This window comes from Anomalospiza imberbis, chromosome 2 (assembly GCF_031753505.1).
Source record: "Anomalospiza imberbis isolate Cuckoo-Finch-1a 21T00152 chromosome 2, ASM3175350v1, whole genome shotgun sequence".
Classification (NCBI taxonomy): domain Eukaryota; kingdom Metazoa; phylum Chordata; class Aves; order Passeriformes; family Viduidae; genus Anomalospiza; species Anomalospiza imberbis.
In genome coordinates this window covers 46,911,440-46,929,556 of record NC_089682.1, presented here as the reverse complement: position 1 = coordinate 46,929,556, position 18,117 = coordinate 46,911,440, and the positions used below count along the sequence as shown (strand labels likewise).

Here is an 18,117-nt window from a genome sequence, read left to right as displayed (position 1 = left end):
CTTGCTAAGAGCTAAAGCAGCCAACACATAACTAAGCCGGTCTCTCCTGGGGACTGAAAACCCTATGTGAGCTCTGCAAACAAGAGATAGGGGCCAATTTCTGGAAAGATAGAGAATTTGCAAAGAAACTATCACCAATATACACACAGGCTGCTTCTCACCACTGCACTCAAGCTTAGCATACATTTGACCATTTTGGATATCAAACCAGCCCCAAGACATAATGTAACTGTAGGCTGCTGCACCATCCAGGATGTATTTTAAAAGCCTTCATTGACTTTTTCTGGTGTTGTTTTTTTGTTTTGTTTGTTTGTTTGTTTGTTTGGTATTTTTTGTCTTGGTTTTGGTTTTTGGTTTTTGTTGGGGTTGTTTTTTTTTTTGTTTTTGTTTTTTTGTTTTTGTTGTTGTTGTTGTTATTGTTGTTGTTTTTCCAGACTGTTTTGAAAAGGTCCCAGGCTATGTAAGCTCTGGCTGGAACAGCACCCAGGCTCCAAAAACACTCAAGACCTGCACTGCAATTAAGAGTGATATTTACAGGTTTGTCTGTGAAAAAGCAAGCCTCAGAATTGTTGGAATCATGCAAGAACAGCACCAGAGATTTTTGCTGAGTAAATATGTCTTTCACAAGGCATTTTTGCCTATTTCAGCCTTCCTTTAGCGCTTCATCCCCGTTAAGCAAAAGCTGAGGGAGGATCTTAGCAGGTAAAATACCAGAATGGGTGGTATAAAGATGATGGACATGGGCCCTTCTTAATGGCATCCAGTGACAGGCAACTGGCACAAACTGGAACACAGGAGGCTCCATCTGAACATCAGAGAATCCCTTTGCATTGTAAGGGTGACCAAGCACTGGCACAGGTTGTTCAGAGAGGCTGTGGAGTCTCCATCCCTGGAGATATACCAGGAAGTGTCAAGGCATGGTCCTGAGCCCTGTGTAGCCCTGCTTGAGCCAGAAGTTTGGACCAGATGTACCTTAAAACCTCAGCCATGCTGTGATTCTGTGTAAGGGAAAGGGGAAGAGAAACTGTGTGCTTTTGAGATAAGCTTTGACACTGGCTTCAAGAAGCTCCTACTTGCACTGTGAGAAACTTAACTCCAAAAGGTTTCTAAAAAAAAGGTTGTGAGTCTCTTCCGGTCCTGGTAAAACCAGACTCCTAAGGTGTGGATCCTGAGCTGTGCAAAGGTGGGAGAGGAAAAGTACCAAAAGTAGGAAATGTGTTAATTATTGTGTACGAAGATAAACCTCATAAGGAAAAAAAAAAAAAAAAAAAAAAGCTAAGAACTAAGTTATCAGGAAATGACACTGTATAATCAGTTCCATCAGTTCTATAACAAGTTCCAGATTTGCAAGTGCATTTTCCAATTGTCAGCTTGCTGTTTTCAGCAACTTTCATCCTCTGACAAGCACCAACCACTAGTTTGTGCATCATCCAATGATCTGGTTTAGAGGAGCTATCAGAGCCAGTACAGAGAATTGCAGGTTTATGTCTCCCTTTTTTTTTTTCTTTTTTTTTTTAGTTTTTATTTTTAATTTTCATGTTGATGGCAATATCTCCTTCTGTGTCTGATTTGCACTAGGTTACTTTTTGCTGTGTGTAGCAGTTTTGGTGACTTTCACAGCACTAACCTGAAGATAAAATCAAAAGTAGAGTTAAAATTGGCCTCATTTTCCCTTCAGTAGAGCTGTGCACTTAAACCATGACTCATCATGACTTGCAGTCACACCCAGGCCCATGATGAGCTGACTGGCCAGTCTTGAGAACAGAAGGCAATCCAGATAGACACAGCAGATGGGTGAAGGTTGGCTCCCTCCTCTTGCTGGATCACCACAGTGACAAACAAACCAGCAGTCACCCTGGTTTCTCAACTGAGGTTCCAGCTTGGTAATGAGTCCTAGAAACTGAACATCCTCTGTTGTGGGGCATTTTAATGTGCAGCTCTAGACAGAAGTAGATACTGAATCAACTTTTCCTCTGTTATGACAAATTGGGAAATGTACAACCTCAGAAAAATAAATCACCTTTTCTGAAAGCTGTAACAGAAGGGTGACTATGTCAAACACTCAAACTATTTTCCTGGCAAATCATTGAATGATCAATACATGAATAGCAGGCTACAAAAAACCTTATGCTGTGAAATTAAAACTTAGCCAAGTGTTTGAATGCATGGTACTCTTTCCTACTTTTGGTATGCTTTCCAGCCTTAGCCAGGTCTTCAAATACATCATTCACTTTGGCAGTCATTCTGTGTAGCAAAAGCAAGGTGAGTGATCATAAAGAAGAATTTATTTAAGCAAAAGAGTAGCTTCATTAGGTACTTTAAAAAATTATATCCTGCTGCAAAAGATGTGTTACTTTATGCCACTATCAGACACCTCCGAAAGCAGATGCAATTTCGTTGTTCTCTATTCTGGTCCTCATATATTCACAGAAGCCTTCAGACAGCCTAAATATAAGTCCTTCAGAAGCTTTCTACCAATAAATGTTAAAATTAATCTTTCTTCAGGCATTAGACTCAAAAAGAAAATATGCTTTATTTCCATATTTTCTTTCAGAGTACTTGAACTGTTTCAGTCCAGTGCCTGAAAACTTAACCTTTTGAGTCATTTAACCAGTGTTTTTGTTGTTCATTTGTCTGTCTTGGTTGCGTCTGACCTCTGGGATGATTGCAATAGAAAAAACATTCAGTTTTTCTTTCTTTCCTTTCTTCACTATGACTCAACATCCTTCTCCTCTCAGGGGTATGACTATAGTTCATAGGGAATAGGTCCAAAGTTTCAACATTTCAAGTGTCTCACCCACAGATACTTTTGTCATTTGAGAAGTCTCAGGGTACCTATTTTTGCAAATATACTGAACATTCCCTGGGTTATAATCTGGGGTGGGGAGGGTTAGCATTTTTCTAGAGGAGCAACACACCAGTACTCCAGATAGCCCCGGTAATGAAGCGCTAAGGAGTAGACTTCTGGATTAAAGCAGTTCAGAGTGAAAGCAATAACCAGATATGTGTGGAATGTTGCACTACCAGCAATTAGTTCTCCTAAACTAAGCATATGCAGAGGGGTCATCCCAAATTGCTATTTCAGGAGACTCTTGATAGACTGTCTTATAAATTAAAGAGAAGGGTTCTTTCCACCCTAGCAGTTTGTTTTCTGAAGAGATGACTCTGTTCCCCACTGTGACCCCTTCATGTGGAAACGGTGGGGTTTGTTACGCATTCAGTCTGTGGTCGTGGGAATGCACATCCTCAGTCCCCTGAGCATCAGGCGTTTCACCAGGTCTCCCTCCCTTCCCAAACTCCTGGTGTTTCCATCAGTCCATGTGTGGATATGCACCTGGCTGGAAACTAAGAGCCTGCTGGTTTCAGGCTCTGCAGTTTTCTGCCGCAGGGACTTAATTCACCCATAGCCCTCCCAGGTGCAATTCCACAGCATGACTCGAGGCTGGAAACGCTTATCAAGTCCTGCATGACATGTTCTGGTTTCCCCACATGTACCTGCATTTCCTCACAGGGTTCAAAGAGCTACTGTGTGAAAATGCCTGGTCTGGACAGCCTGGCTGCGGTAATTTCACTTCATCTCCTGAACACCTCTGGTCTTGTCCCAGATCAATCAGCTCAGGCATTGCTGTCTGACAAAATTCCAGCCATTGACAGTGTTTACTCCAAGCTTCCAGGAAGGCAAATCCATTGTTCATTAATAAATCGTTTTCCTCATTTAACTTAAGTACTCTTATGAGGCTTTTTTAGCTGTCCTGCTGCGATTCTCATTCTTTGGTCTTTTCATACAGCTCCTGCAACCTATCTAAGCAGAACTCTTTGTTTTCTGCAGCTAGCCCCTTTGTTTCCCACCTTTTTGCCATTGTTTACACATGGTTTATATCCCTTCTCAGAATCAAAAATAATTCTCATTCTATTAAAGAAAAGAAGTCCCTTTTTTCCCATTGAAATGTTACTGCTTAATTTAAGGATGATGGTTTTAAAAATTATATCTGGAGGGAAAAAGAAAAAAGGAAACAAACCAGATTTAACCGAGACACCAGTTTTCATTTTAAGAAGATTTTATGTGAATCTGGACCATATTAGCTGTAGGTTTAAGATAAATACACTTACAATTGCATTTTAAAAGATAGTTTACTAGAATAGGATTTACTTCTAGATAGAAAGCATTTTTTTCTCATTTTTCGTAAAGAGAGAATGTAAAAATATTTTCCTATGATTAACACCATGCTTTCCCAGGACAAACAAAAGACTTTTGTAAGCCAGAAACCACAAAAAATAAGCATGTGTGTTCCCAAGAATTAGAACAGTATTACACACATACAGCAGAAGATGGTATGGAAATAAATTCTAAAATAATGTGTTCAAAGGCTTCAAAAACCATTTAAAAATAAGAGTCAGTTTTTCAACTTATACATATTGACACAGTCCCTGTATAAGTCCCTGTATAAGTTTTTCAACTTATACATATTGATCACAGAGGTTTCAATCACTTATATACATACCACAGTAGCTCCTTGATAGCTCAATTTAGAGTCAGAAAATGTTATCTAAATGTAGATTAGAAAACAGCTTTTGTGTTTGCAAGTTCACAGGAGGGAGTGGTTTGACTTTCATTTACTGGAATGTAAAATGGATGAATCTTGTATATGATGCCTACAGAAGTCATATTTGATGTGGCCATGTGTGCAACAGGGTCATAAGCCTCTCCCCTGTGAAACTAGAAGATGGGCCTTCAACATTAATTTTTCCTAAGGACTCCCCAGCACTTTTGCTGTGAAGGATTCTGATGGCAGCACCCTGCAGAACTATGTGGCCACGGGTTTAATCTCGAGTTATGTCTCTAGCCTAACCCAGTTATACACATTTCCACCACAAAAACATGGGACAGGCATCTCCAAAAGGAGTTTCATCATACCTGTCTCAGACACCAGCCACAGAAAAGGAAAAATTACCCCGTAGAGATGCCTACCAAGTTCCCTCAACTACACAGGACCCTAGATGAGTTGCTTGGACTAGACAGCTAAATTTTAGATGGCTAAAGATATGTAGCCATTGGGATATGTAACAATTTCCTCTGGACAATTTATTAGTCAAGTTTCTATGATAGGAAACCAGCTTCAGCATAGAAAGGATGAAAAGAGGGGACAAGGGCAGAAGAGAACTAACTCAATATTAAAGATAGCCTAAATGTTCCATATTATATCTGTGCCCTGTAGTCCACATAACTAACCTGCAGATTAGAGCACTTTCATCTCTCTGGACCAGTATCAATCCACAGACCATCCAGAGCTCAATAAATTGAGTTACAAACTGGTGGTAGCTAAGGCTGGAGCTTTTTCAGTGCCAGAAGCAGAAAACAACACAAAGACAGCTACAGCCAGGCTTCATGAGGAACTAACAACATTTGATAGAATGGGACTTAAAGTCCCATTAATGCCACCAATGCATCAGAAAAATAAATCTATTCCAAAAAAAAAGGGGATATTTTCCCTTCCTTTCTTCTGGTAATTTTTTTATTATTTGTTATCATGCACGCTAACTTGTGAGCATTTGGCACCTAAGTTTTTATATTGTTTTATATGCTTAAAGCATTTGTTATTCATCTGCAGGAAGATGTATGTCCTTGATTTTTAGCTTAGATTCCAAGATCTCCCTTTTATTGGTTTTACTTCTTCATTTTGGGGAAAAAATTGCCCTTTTTTTTTGTATTTTTGCTCTTCTAGTTGTGTCTAACTTCAATGCAGGAAGTATTTATGCAGTTCTTCAGTCTGACTGTGAGTGAGAACCAAGCTATTACACTGTAACTTCACTCCCTATTGTGTGGGAAGTTAGAATTGCATCATCACTAAGATCCAGAACAGGAGATGAAGATCCCTTCTTGGTGGGTGAGGTCCATGATTATGTAGTCAATCTTTCAACCAAAGTAAGAGCTCCTTTTGTTTGTATTCATTTCTTCCTTCTTCTGTTTCCCTCTCTTCCCCACAAAACTCTTTGTGAAAGACCAAAAAAAAACGAAAAACCCCAACTTTCAGTCTAGTAGTAGGTATTTTAAATTTTATACTTAAAAATTGTAAACATCTCATACTTCTGCAACTCAGTTTTTACCATCTAAACAGTTGTCTTTATTCCCCTCTTCACGTGAGTACCAGGGGATTAGGAATTCCCAACAGATGTTAAGAGCATGACAATAAGTCATAGAAAACATAAAAAGCAGGCATAGAAACTTTGATTCAGAGTACCTTAAGTATTGTTAGTATCCAAACTATAGACAAATGATACTTTTTGGATATCATTAGCTAATAGCTGCTCTTAAATTTAAATTCCAACAAATTGCTTAGGTTATTTTGTAATGCAAGTCTCTGTACTGGTGAATACATTGACCAACTAATACGTACAAGTAATTAAATTCTGCCTACTTAATAAGGTGAAAGGCCATTAGCGAACAGACATTGAAGGAAAATCTATATTAGCTTCTACCAAAACTGAAAGCCTACTGTAAACACAGCTGAAGAAAGTTACGTACACTTAAATACACGTAAAACAGTGTGCCACTCTATGAGACATTAAAAAAAATTCAAAGGCACACTAAATTGTTTAACTGGGTTAAAATAGGTTAACAATGAAATTCCCATTAGCACTCTTGGCAGTACATCATTTGCTGTCATTAAAGTTTTATTCAGGAGCTTCTGGAGGAAGCTGCCTTCCCTGGTGCCCTTGGATAAACAGGTACGTGGAATTTGGAAGGGAGGGAACGGAGAAAGAGGAGGGAAGGAGGGAAGGACCTAGCGCCCTGCAGCCGCCCCGTGCGCCGGCGGAGCCGCGCATGCGCAGCGCGCGGAAGTGTGGGCGGGCACGCGTTGGCGGCGAGGGCCGCGTCCAATGGGCGCGCGGGGGCGTGCGCGCGGGGGCGTGCGCGCGGGGGCGTGCGCGCGGGGGCGTGCGCGCGGGGGCGTGCGCGCGGGGGCGTGCGCGCGGGGGCGTGCGCGCGGGGGCGTGCGCGCGGGGGCGTGCGCGCGGGGGCGTGCGCGCGGTCACCTGACGGCGCGCGCCGCAGTCGGGCCGCAGCCGGAGCCGGGAGCGGCCGGGCCCGGGCGGCGCGCGCGGGGCGAGAAGGGTCAGGGTGAGGCGGCGGCGGCGGCGGCGGCGGCGGCGGCGGCGGGCACCGAGGTAAAGCCGAACCACACCGAACCGGCCGCCGGCGGGAGCGTGCGCGGTGAAGGGTTGGCGGCGGGGGTGCTATGCCGGCACCCTTCGGGCGGAGGGCGCGGTGAGGCGGGGGTCACAGCGCGTTCACAGGGTTGGTGTCGGTGGTGCGGCCTTTAATCGGTGCGGCCCGGCCGGTGCAGGGTCGGTGGTCCCGCCCGCGGGGGCGCCGGGGCGGTGGCGGAGGCGCTTCGTCAGCGCCGGGCACCGGCGGCGGCTGTTCCTCGGCGGTGCCTTGCTGAGGGTGTTGCCCCCTCTTCCTCCGAGACCGCTCCTGGCTCGGTGCCTCGCCCCCGGTTTGCAGGGGTGCCCTTGTGCCCCGCTAACACTGGCGTGACTGTCCCACGCCGCGCTCCCCGGTACTGTGCGAAAGGGCCAGCTCAGCCCCGCTGGGAAGTCGGCGGGAACGCCGCTCTGCCGGGCTGAGGCGTGCAGCTGGCATTTGTTTCCCTTTGCGGGGAGCCAGCGAAGGTCTGTTTTAGACTGTAAACAACGAAATACAAATCCTGTCCGTCCTATTCTATGCGCAGCGATCCTTCGCATGTTTTGGGGCTTGGTGGAAAAGTAGTAATCACAAAAGAACAGTTACCTATTTTAGCCTGCCAGTAATCCCAAAATCATCTACAACTCGGTCTTCCAAATCCTTAGTGAACTAAAAAAGGACGGAGAAGATGTTCTAGCAATAGAACTGTATGTCGAGTAAATTTGGACAGACGCGTTCATTTGAGGCACTTTAAGAAGGCAGTTTCTCTGTGTGAGAAACATCTGGCTGCAGTAATGGAGTAATTGTCATCCAGAAGCGCTGTAAATTAATGTGATGCAGCACTCTGAATGCTCTAGCATATAGAGTTGGTTCTTTAACCTCAAATATTACACCACACAGCAAGAAAAGAAAGGACTATATTCCTGTTAACATGATGAGTATGAATTAGACCACAAAATATGATTTGTAATGCGAGTTTAACTTTGAAGATTACTTAAATAGCATAATTACTCTTGGATGCCCTAACTCAAGTGAGTAAGCTTGTATGTACCTTAACAAGCAGTGAGGCCCAAAACAGAAAGATTTGCGGAGAGAAAGAGTTGTCACTGAAAACTGATTACCCACTGTGTTTTTCAGAAGGGTTCCCTTTGACCTGGCTTAGTAAAGTCAGGTGAAAAAAAAAGTAAATCTCTTAGTATTTGAAATTCTTGAGAACTTCTAGAGTGTGTTTTCCAATTTTCTTCAAAAAAGAGCCTACTCTTGTTGTCTGGGTTCATTTTGTGATGTGAATGAAAGCATGATAAATGGGGTGTTTGGGAAGTTTGCTTCAGTAGCACATTCCTGATTTTAACCAAAATGCTGAAGTACAGCTTTAGCTTCCATCAGCTGTATCTTTGAGTTTATGTGTAAAAATGTGGAAGATCTGAATGTGTTAAATGTTTTATTGCTTTTAATAGGTTCTAATATTCTCACGCAAAGGGTATTTCGAGCACTAATAAATTTTTTATGATAGAAATGGTCTAGTATTAAAACCCATACCCTTTACCTGATCCTTTGGATCAGGTGGGCGCTCTTGTTAGGTGTAGAATAGACAGGTCTTTGCACATGAGTTCTGTAAGTCTCAAATAACTCTGCCCTATGGTTCAGGGAAACATAGCTCAACAAGTCTCCTTGTCATTGTCATTCCCATCATGTCATTCCCATTCCATTCCCGTCTTCCAAGATTGATAATCAGTGTATTTCTATAAACACTTAATGGGTTTTCTTTTAACCATAGACCTGTCTCCCTGCACTGGGCATGCTGGTGTGGGGGCAAAGAAGAGTGGCAGATCAGTTAGAGGGTTCACATTTGAGTCTGAATGCTGGCATTTTAATTGTCCTGTAGAATTCAACCACTGAAAGTTTCGGGGTGGGGGGGGGAGGTTTGGGGAGTAGGAAAAAACACTGTGGTATTCATAATGTGAGTCCTTTTTATATGTAGTCTTTAGTTAAACCAGAGGTAGTGTGTTAGTTGATGCAAGTGTGGGTAGGAACAAAACATTGAGTGAGCCAAAATTAACTGCTGAACCAATCATTAAGTTGTGTAGATTCAGCCTAGTGTGACCACAGTGGGGATAATGTGTGAGGATCCACCTGCAGGTTTCCCTGCCCACACCTCTGCTTTAGAGGTAAGCAGTCTGTAGAGGGGACTAAAAGTGATGGAAAGGCTTACTTTGCTGTAACAAATCAAAGGCTGCATCACAAGTCACTCTGTTTCCAGCAGTATGCAGTGTTTTTTGGTTAAGACACTCTTAAGGGTGGAAGAAAGCTTTGTTCTTGTTAAGTATGAAGGGAAAATGTAGTATTTGGTATAAAAGTGAGTAAAAATGTCAGAGTAAGGCTCAACTGACCAATCAGCTACTGAAGCTTTAAAAAGGGGAAAGTGTGCTGTGAAGGGTAAATTAACTTTAGAAGCATTGGTGAAATACAAATAAATTCAGTTTAATCATTAAACATACATTGGAGAGTGGGAGAGGTGTAGCCTAGGGTATCAGTAACTAAATGTCTTTAAATGAGAGCCTGTGTCTTAAAGAATGTTTGATTAATCTTAGAAATTGTGTTGAGATACTTTGTGAATGACTTTATTTGAACTGTCAACATAATGTTTCTAGGTGTCTGGATTCCTGTCTTGGCCCATTGACAAATACTATGATAAGTAAATATATGGCACTTGCTTGCCCTGTTCATGCTACTTTTAAGGTCATCAAATCACAGAATCCTGGAGTGGTTTGCGTTGGAAGGGACCTTAAAGATCATCCATTTCCAATCCCCTGCCATGGGCAGGGACAGCTTCCACTAGAACAGGTTGATCCAAGTCCCGTCTAGCCTGGCTTTGAGCACTTCAGGGATGGGGCAGGCACAACTTCTCTGGGCAACCTGTGCCAGGGCCTCACCACCCTCACAGAACATAATTTTTCTAATAGCTAAGCCTGCCTTCTTTCAATCTGAAGCCATTCCTCCTTGTCCTGCCAGTCCAGACCCTTGTCCAGAGTCCCCGTCCAGCTCTCCTGGAGCCTCTTTAGGCACTGGCAGGGGGTCTGAGGTCTCCCTGGAGCCTTCTGTTCTCCAGGATGAATACCCCCAGCTCTCCCAACCTGTCTCCAGAGCAGAGAGGCTCCAGCCCTCAGAGCATCTTCATGTTCTTCTCTGGACTCATTCCAGAAGATCCTTATCCTTCTGATGTTGGGGTCCCCAGAGCTGGTAGCATCCCCGTATGCTACCCCATGTGGTAGCATCCCAAAAATGCTTATTTACAGGTCAGCTAGTAAGATCATGTCTTTTGACATCATATGTCAGATAGAAAATGGTCTACAGTTTCAGGATGGGAAGACTGAAATAGTTTGGTGTGATTTGGTGGAGACTTTTACTAATGCTACTGTCTGAAACCTGGTCTAATGCTTTTTTTTTTTTTTTTTTAAGTTTTAATATTATATATTGCTAGTTCTGATAAACCTGTGCTGTTCTGTTTTCATAGAAATGTTTCTGAAGTGCTTTCTGATTTATGTCTAAAATATTTGCAGATTTCTTCCAGTTTCACATACTGTGAAGAACAGTTGTGGAAACAAATCAAAGTTAAACAGATAATGCCAGAAATGAGATTCTGAATATAATTTCCAGAGAGTATTTTCTTTGACTTGGCAATATAGCTGTTTCACAATTCTTTCAGCTTGTTTCTTGTGTCCTTCTATGTACATTAAATGGTTAATTTAGTATTCATCATAAATATTTTGACATATATACTTATAAATGGATTGTGATAGTCATTCAGATGAAGTTATTAATGTGGTTTGTTTAACTGTAGCAATGAGTAGACTATGTGGCAAAAATACAAAGGTGTTTGTCCTTTAAGCAAAGGCAGTAGTTGACAGTAGATTTTAGTTGTGCATGCTTTACTTATCCTAAGTGAATATTTTATTATCTAACCTAGTTCTTATTTAAGAAAAATTAAAACTATTTTACTTGTATTTTTGGGGTGTTGTGTTTGTGGTTATTATTGTTGTTGATAGGTGCTTTGGTTTGTTTTTTTTTTTTAAGTTCTTTAGAAAGTCTGTGCATTATTATCTTTCCAGAGCAATTCTCTGTGAATACCAGCACAACTGAAGGGCTGTAAGTGATGGAATTTTTCAGAGGAATCTCTGAAATCCCTTCAGACCTATTTCATTTTTTAGCAGTAAAACAAACAAAATCCCACAACATGATTTTTATCCCTGATCCAAAAATTAAACAATCAGCGTCATCTAAAATAATAGGAAACTGCAGAGTAGTTTGGGGGTTATTTGGCTTTGATACGGACTTTGTGTCATCCTCTGGGGGAATCTTATCAAACTTCTGTTCTTTGGAAAATGTCTATGGTTACATGGTATCAATCTCTTTTTTCCTTTTAAAATCATGGCTTCTGGAGGCTTGTGATTTCTCAGGACCCCCCATGCTCTCCTTCCCGTGTCCCAGTTTCTCATATAGTTTGCAAATACTGAGAAAAAAGTGTGTATTCAGTCTTAAAACCTGGAAAACAAATTAAGACTCTTAGCACAGACTTAAGACTTGACAGACTTCCCATGATTCTTTTTAATACTCACTTGTGACTTGACAAGACTCAAAATGCAGTGTTTAAAATTATGCTACAAAAATACAAACCAGTAATTTTTTTAAATCTCTTATAGGTAATTAAGCTGTGAATAATATCTTCCATGTGTTGGACTAATAAAGAAGACAATTTAGAATTATGACTCTGCTAATAACTGAAGATTAAATATACTTTCTTGCTAAAGGAGAAAGCATTGCTCTTGGGCAGCAAAGCTTGCTTTTTGCTTTTTTATCCATTTTTCTTTAGCAGTCTTTTTGAAGATGAAGCAATGAACATGCACACTAAAATGCTTGTTCATTCTTTGTCAGCATAATGTGAATCAGCAGCTATTAACCACTGTAGGCATTCATCTGTAATATAACTATTTCCTTAAAAGGAGAGATAGCTGGGGGCAAGGACAGAGAGATAAAACTGTAGGAAAAAAAGCCTTTGTAGTGTGTTTTGAATGAGTTCTGTCTTACCTAAACTGTCTTGTTTTACCAGTAGTAAATGACAGTTGTTGCTTTGGCCTTCACATATGTGGATGACAGAATGTTTTTTATAGGCTAAAGTAAATGCAAATGTCAACCCTAAGAAAACTGATGGAATGACTGACCTGCTAGAGCTTGCTCAATAGATCAGCATAGTAGGAATAGCACACCAAGAGTTTCGTTTTCTCCAGGCTATATTTTTGAGGGTCTACAATTGTATTTTTACCAACTGAGGAATTTGTAGTGTTCAGAGAATACAGATATTTTAGAAGCATGGTGCTAACTGAACAGACCCTTATTGTCTGCTAGATGATAAATTTATCTTTCTAGTTTTATCATTTTGGTGATCACAACTGAATTTACATCTGGATGCCCAAGTTCAAGCAGCTTAGAGAGCAGTGACAGCCAAGGTGTGTCCTGCCTGGGTTCTGCAGCTGTCCAGGAGAAGAGAGAGAGCATCATATGATTTCTGTATCAAAACTTCCTCCAGTTTATAACTCTGCTCTTCAGTCTGTTTTTTCCTGAATTTGAAAAACTGTAGTTTGGAGAGGAAAGAAGGATTTAGAAGACAAACTTAACTTTCATGTGTGGGGATGGATTCTGCTTCTGGATTTGGTGTTCCTAGTGCATCTTGGTGACCACTAGATTCTGGAATTTAATTTTCCAGGTCCTTAGATTTAGCACAAAGAGTGAAGATTGTAAAATGTAATCAGCTGTTTTTCCTGAAAGTCTAATTCTTCAAAGTAGTAAAGATATGATAGTCATTGATTTTCATGGGTTTCTCTGATTTAGAATTTTTAATGACACTTGAAACATTCAGAATGTTCAAAAAGCGTTTTGGTAAACATACATACAAATGTGTGTGCTTTTGTCACCTTCAATGACAATTTGATGCCTTTTAGCTTCCTTGAACTCTTCCAGGAAACTTGTTTGTCCACAGGATGTTGAGTGTCCTCTTGCATGTGGTGGTGGTGCTGAGCTTGGATGAAAGTTTGTCTGCCTTGTGTTGAGATTTTTGTGTGGATGAGGACTACATCACGCTATTGTGAGTTCTACTCTGGTACGCTGTTCCTACTCTTGTACTCTACCTGCACTGGGTACATTCCTCAACAATGTTACCTGTTTTACTACTATTTTTCTTCTGTAACTTAGCAACAACAGTTCCTTATATTTTAGCTTTACCTGGTTTCAACCATTATGAGTCTCATCTTTGGAATATGGGTTTTTTTTAACCGTCACTGGGGAGACTTTATGGTTTACCTGAGGATCTGCACCAAGTGACTTTTTAAAGCAGAGACTGTGGTGGAAGGAAGTAAAGGATTTTATATCTACCTTTATTCTCCAGTCAGCTAGTAAAGAGCAGTAATTGTTACCAGGTGTAAGCAATCAGATGAGCAAACCTGCAGCCTAATTTTAAAGTACTTTAAACTCACTGTACCTCACTGTTACCTTCCTGCAATAATGTAATGAATGACTTTGAATGCATGAGAAAAATGAGCCTTGGATGAGATGCATATTTTACAATGAGTCCTGATAAGCATCTTGCTTTGATCTCTATACTGTATACTAAAACAAATGTGTATTCCTTTTTTAAATGTGGTTGCAGTACTGATTTCCATTAAGATCAGTATTTATAAATTATTTGGAAATAAATTAATATATATAGATATAGTCATTTGGATGGAGAGATGTCTAAATTTACAGAAGATATGGTAATTTTGCAGGTAACTGTTGGGCATAATTTTCATAATTGTATACTAGTAGGGAGAAAAAAAATTGAGTTACTTCTCTTTGATAAAGCAGAATAAAGTTTTATAGCTGGTACTTAGGAGGAAATATTTTTGTCCTTATGCAAAGCATTATTTATCTCAAGATCACTGATAAAGAAAGAAAACTTCATAGTAGCAAGCTTGGTTGTGTTCTCAAAGGAGAACCTGATTGGTTGTGTTTCAAGTGTTCATGTAGGTTTTATACTAGCATTTCTATATGCTTATGTTCATGAGTTTTTTAAATTTTCAATCTCAAGAGTATGAGGTTATTAGGTGTGCAGGGTTTCAGGTGAGAGGAATTTGAGAAATGCTCACAGTACTAGTTTTCTTCCACAAACTGAGGATTTGTAGCTAAGTGAGCTTTCATGATGTTACTTCTTTAATCCTTCCAACCTGTGTTATAAGAACTATTTTAAGTTTTGGAAGATCTTTTTGGACTCCGCATATTTTTTATGTTAGCGTCTGTTACAAATATCTTAAATAATATTCTTGCATGTTTTTTTTTTCTTAGCATCTTTTGAATTCAGTCGCATGGTTGTTGGCACCTCCTTTTTGAGCAGTGATTTCCACATACAGTCATCAGCTTGTGAAATACTTTTCCAAGTTACCTGTGCTTACTTTTAGTTTTCCTTGATTGAAGGTTACTTTTAAAATACAAATAGCATTATAGGAGTGTTAGGCTGCTTTCCAAGTATATGATTTGTTATTATTGTTTGTAGTATCAGTTTTCCTTTTTAATACCTGGTTGCTAATATTAATAATATTTCTGAGGGGAAAAGAGAGTCTGATAAGTAATATTTGTAGAAAATTAAATTACATAAAATGGACAGAAAAGCCTAGAAGGCCTATCCTCATGACAGTTGCAGCACAAACTTGTAAGCTTAATTGAATTGTTTTCTCTGCTTCATACCTTTTCCCCTTTTTGTCCACCCATTCATAAATAAAACTAATTTTAAGAATTCTGAGTGCTCTAGAAAAACAGTTGTAGTAGAAGAGAAATTAAACCATTTATAGAAGAGATGTACTTTTTCTCTTTGCTATGACAGTAAGCGTTCGTGTTGTGGATGTGTGTACAACCAATCTAGTTACAGAGAAATTATTTTGTACTCACACTGCTGTAGAAAATCTGGTTGGCTGTCATGACAGATACTATCATAAATGTGGTACCCTGCCCTTGTTGCACAACTGGAAAACAGAATTCAGACATTCACAAGTGTGACCTCTGTTATTTCCTAAGTGTAACAGCTTTTTACAGTGGTTGCATTTTCTCTTTCCCATTTCATGCTTTTGTTTTCACCAGCATTTTCAGTTTTCTGATGCTTTACCTTTGGATTTCTTTTTATTGTATTTGAGTACCTAAATTTTACAAAGACTGAGAGGAATTTAGTGTTTGAGTGTAGTGTAGGGGTGGTATTTTTTTTAGTTTTGTGGTGTTTTTTAAAGGTTCTCTTAAAGTTTGAAATGCTTATTAAATGCTGTGTGTTATGGATACCTCAAACTTGTCATCCTGTTTAAATATAGAGGGAACATAACTTGGCTGATGAAGTCCTCACAGTTAGGAAGTACAACATTCTGTCAGAGTGAAGTGTTAAATGGAGTTGTGCTCAAACTGAGTATTTCATTCACTTCTCAAGAAACAGAAGGTAGAGTTTCAGTCTTGAAAGCTTTTTTTTTTTTTTTTGGCATCTGAAACACTGGAAGCTTTCCCTCAGTGCTCCAAGTAGCCCACAGTTGTTTTGAAAGGATGGTGTGTGCCTCACAGAGATAAGTGAGGAGGGTTAACTCTTCTCTGCATTAATTTGTCTGTCTATACAAATAGAAATAAACTAGTGTTCCTTTTAGCCTTCTGTGCTATAGAAGTGTAATGAACTGAGCTGGATATTGGAATTGATTCTTTTATCAGCAAAAACCCAAAAGCAGCATATATGGTATGTATTGTCTGTCTGAGGGCTCTTTCTCCAAAGAAGATAGAAAAAAAGAGCACTTTAAGGCTTGTCTTTAACTGTAGTCTCCCTCATGAGTTTTGCCTAAGTGTTCACTCAGAATGTGTCCTTGTCTATAATACTTCCCTGCACTCCCCACCACTATGGATGTAGTCTTCAATTTTTCTGGCTTGTCCTCTGTTCCTTTTTGGGGTTTTGGGTTTTTTTCACCTTTTAACAGAGTTATACTTCATTAAATTCCGTGTGCTGTAAGATATGAGCAATGTGATAGGTTAGGCTATAGGCTATAGAGCAATCCAGTTAGGAATATATCATTTATATTGCACTGGTTACTTCTCATAAAAATAGAATTTCATGAATAGCAGTTCCATGAGGAATTATTTTGTTCCCATGTAAATTAACTGGAAATTAAATATTTCCTAAGTTAATGAATTTGTTATTAGCTATATGAAAACATTTAAACTGTTTCCTTCCAAAAATAAGCTCTTTAGGATTAACTGTGCATGGTATATAGATAGCACTTTTCTGTACCACTTCCTAGAGGGGAAAACTCAGGTTTGTGGAACTTTAGAGATTTTTCCCCTCAAAACTTCTGTTTTCACCATACATCTGTACATTTTGTTGGTGAAGTTAAGCATACAGTGTTCCATAAGGGAGTGGGAAGAGCATATAATGCAGATGTGCTCTGCACTTCACTGGGGTCCAGACTAGTACTGTGCTGCTATTGCCACTGAAAATGGGGATCTTTTTCTTCCCTCTTTCTGTTCAAAAGTTTACTCACAATGCCTCTGTGCCATGAAAATAGCTTGAGCAGTGAGTAACCAGGAGCACAGCTGGTAGGGTGCTTGCTTTTTCCACAGTGTGTTTAAATATGTCCATGCCCTCTGCACTCCCCATGTTGTGAGAGTTTCCCCACACCTGAAACCTGAGGATTTGCACTGGCTACAGTTTTATTATTGTTGGGAGCTGGCAGATGGTAACAACCTCTGTTGAGCAATAGAACAATGAGGTAGTCCCATGTCAGCCGAAGTGAGTCTCCACAACTGTGCTCAATTACAGGAACTCTGGGGTCAAGTGTAATCTGAATGCTTAGTTTGTTAAGGTATAACGTGACCTAGTAGTACCATATTTTCTTTAAAGGATAGTTCCAAATCTGACTTAAGTGGTTTCTTGATCGAGCAAGGACATTTCTTAATAATCTTTTTTCTTCCTTTCAGTTGGAAAAAGGGCCCAATTGAAAGTGAAATACAGTGTAAAGATCAGATTTGGAAATACTTTCAAACTTTGCACTCTCAAGCACAACTGCCTTCTCCCTAGCCCTTCTGTTTTTCTGCAAATTTAAGAATCTTTAGAACCATTATAAATGAGTTATATATTTCAAAGTTTTAAATATTGTATAACTTTAACTGTTGTTTATTATCCAATGAATACTGTTATTTGAGAACTTTGTCAGAAAAGAGACAGTATTCTGTTGTAGATGTCGGCGAACCCAATGGGAAGAATGATGATGTCTGACTTATTTCAGAAGGCTGAATGATTTCTTTATTATAATTATGCTATGATACATTAATATACTATATAAAAGAGGATACTAAAAACTACATGCTACACTCTCTAACTATCATATCTAACTCCCCCCACAACTCGTGACCCTGTTCTCCAGAGTCCAGACACAGGGGAATCCGATTGGCCATCAGGCCCAAACAATCCACCGTGATCCAACCAGGCATTCGCTCTAGGTAAACAATCTCCAAACACATTCCACAAGAGAAAAACAAGGAGCAGAAATAGAAATTGTTTTCTCTTTCACTTCTCTCTGTGCACCTTTATAAAAATCCTGAGAGAGAGAGAAATGTGCTTGCCACAGTATTCCATTGCCTGGTGATCTGAATCATAATGATCCTTTGGGAAACCAAACTTTTAACAAGTATGACAAATCAAGTAGTCATGACAGAAAAGGGGAGAAAAAGTTTGCGTTAAAGCAGTTAGATGATTCAAATTTAAGAACAAAATACCAACATACTAGAAAATCAGGGTACTTTACCAATGCCTGATTGGTTTAGCTGACAAAATACTTTTGAAAGAAGACAGAACACCTATTTTAGTGTGCATTAGGTGAATCAGT

The 18,117-nt window shown here is 39.9% G+C and overlaps 1 protein-coding gene across 2 annotated transcripts in view; it reads left to right on the top strand.

Moving 5' to 3' along the window:
- The first annotated feature begins 435 nt into the window (after positions 1 to 435).
- BACH1 (BTB domain and CNC homolog 1) overlaps positions 436 to 18,117 on the top strand; it is a 32,812-nt gene continuing 15,130 nt past the window's right edge. Inside the window, exon 1 of one of the 2 annotated variants that reach the window (XM_068180776.1) lies at positions 436 to 537. The gene's annotated coding sequence lies outside the window, so the exon portion shown is untranslated. Of the gene's footprint in view, positions 538 to 7,028; positions 7,168 to 18,117 lie in introns of those variants that run through there. The other variant, XM_068180775.1, reaches the window with a different exon arrangement.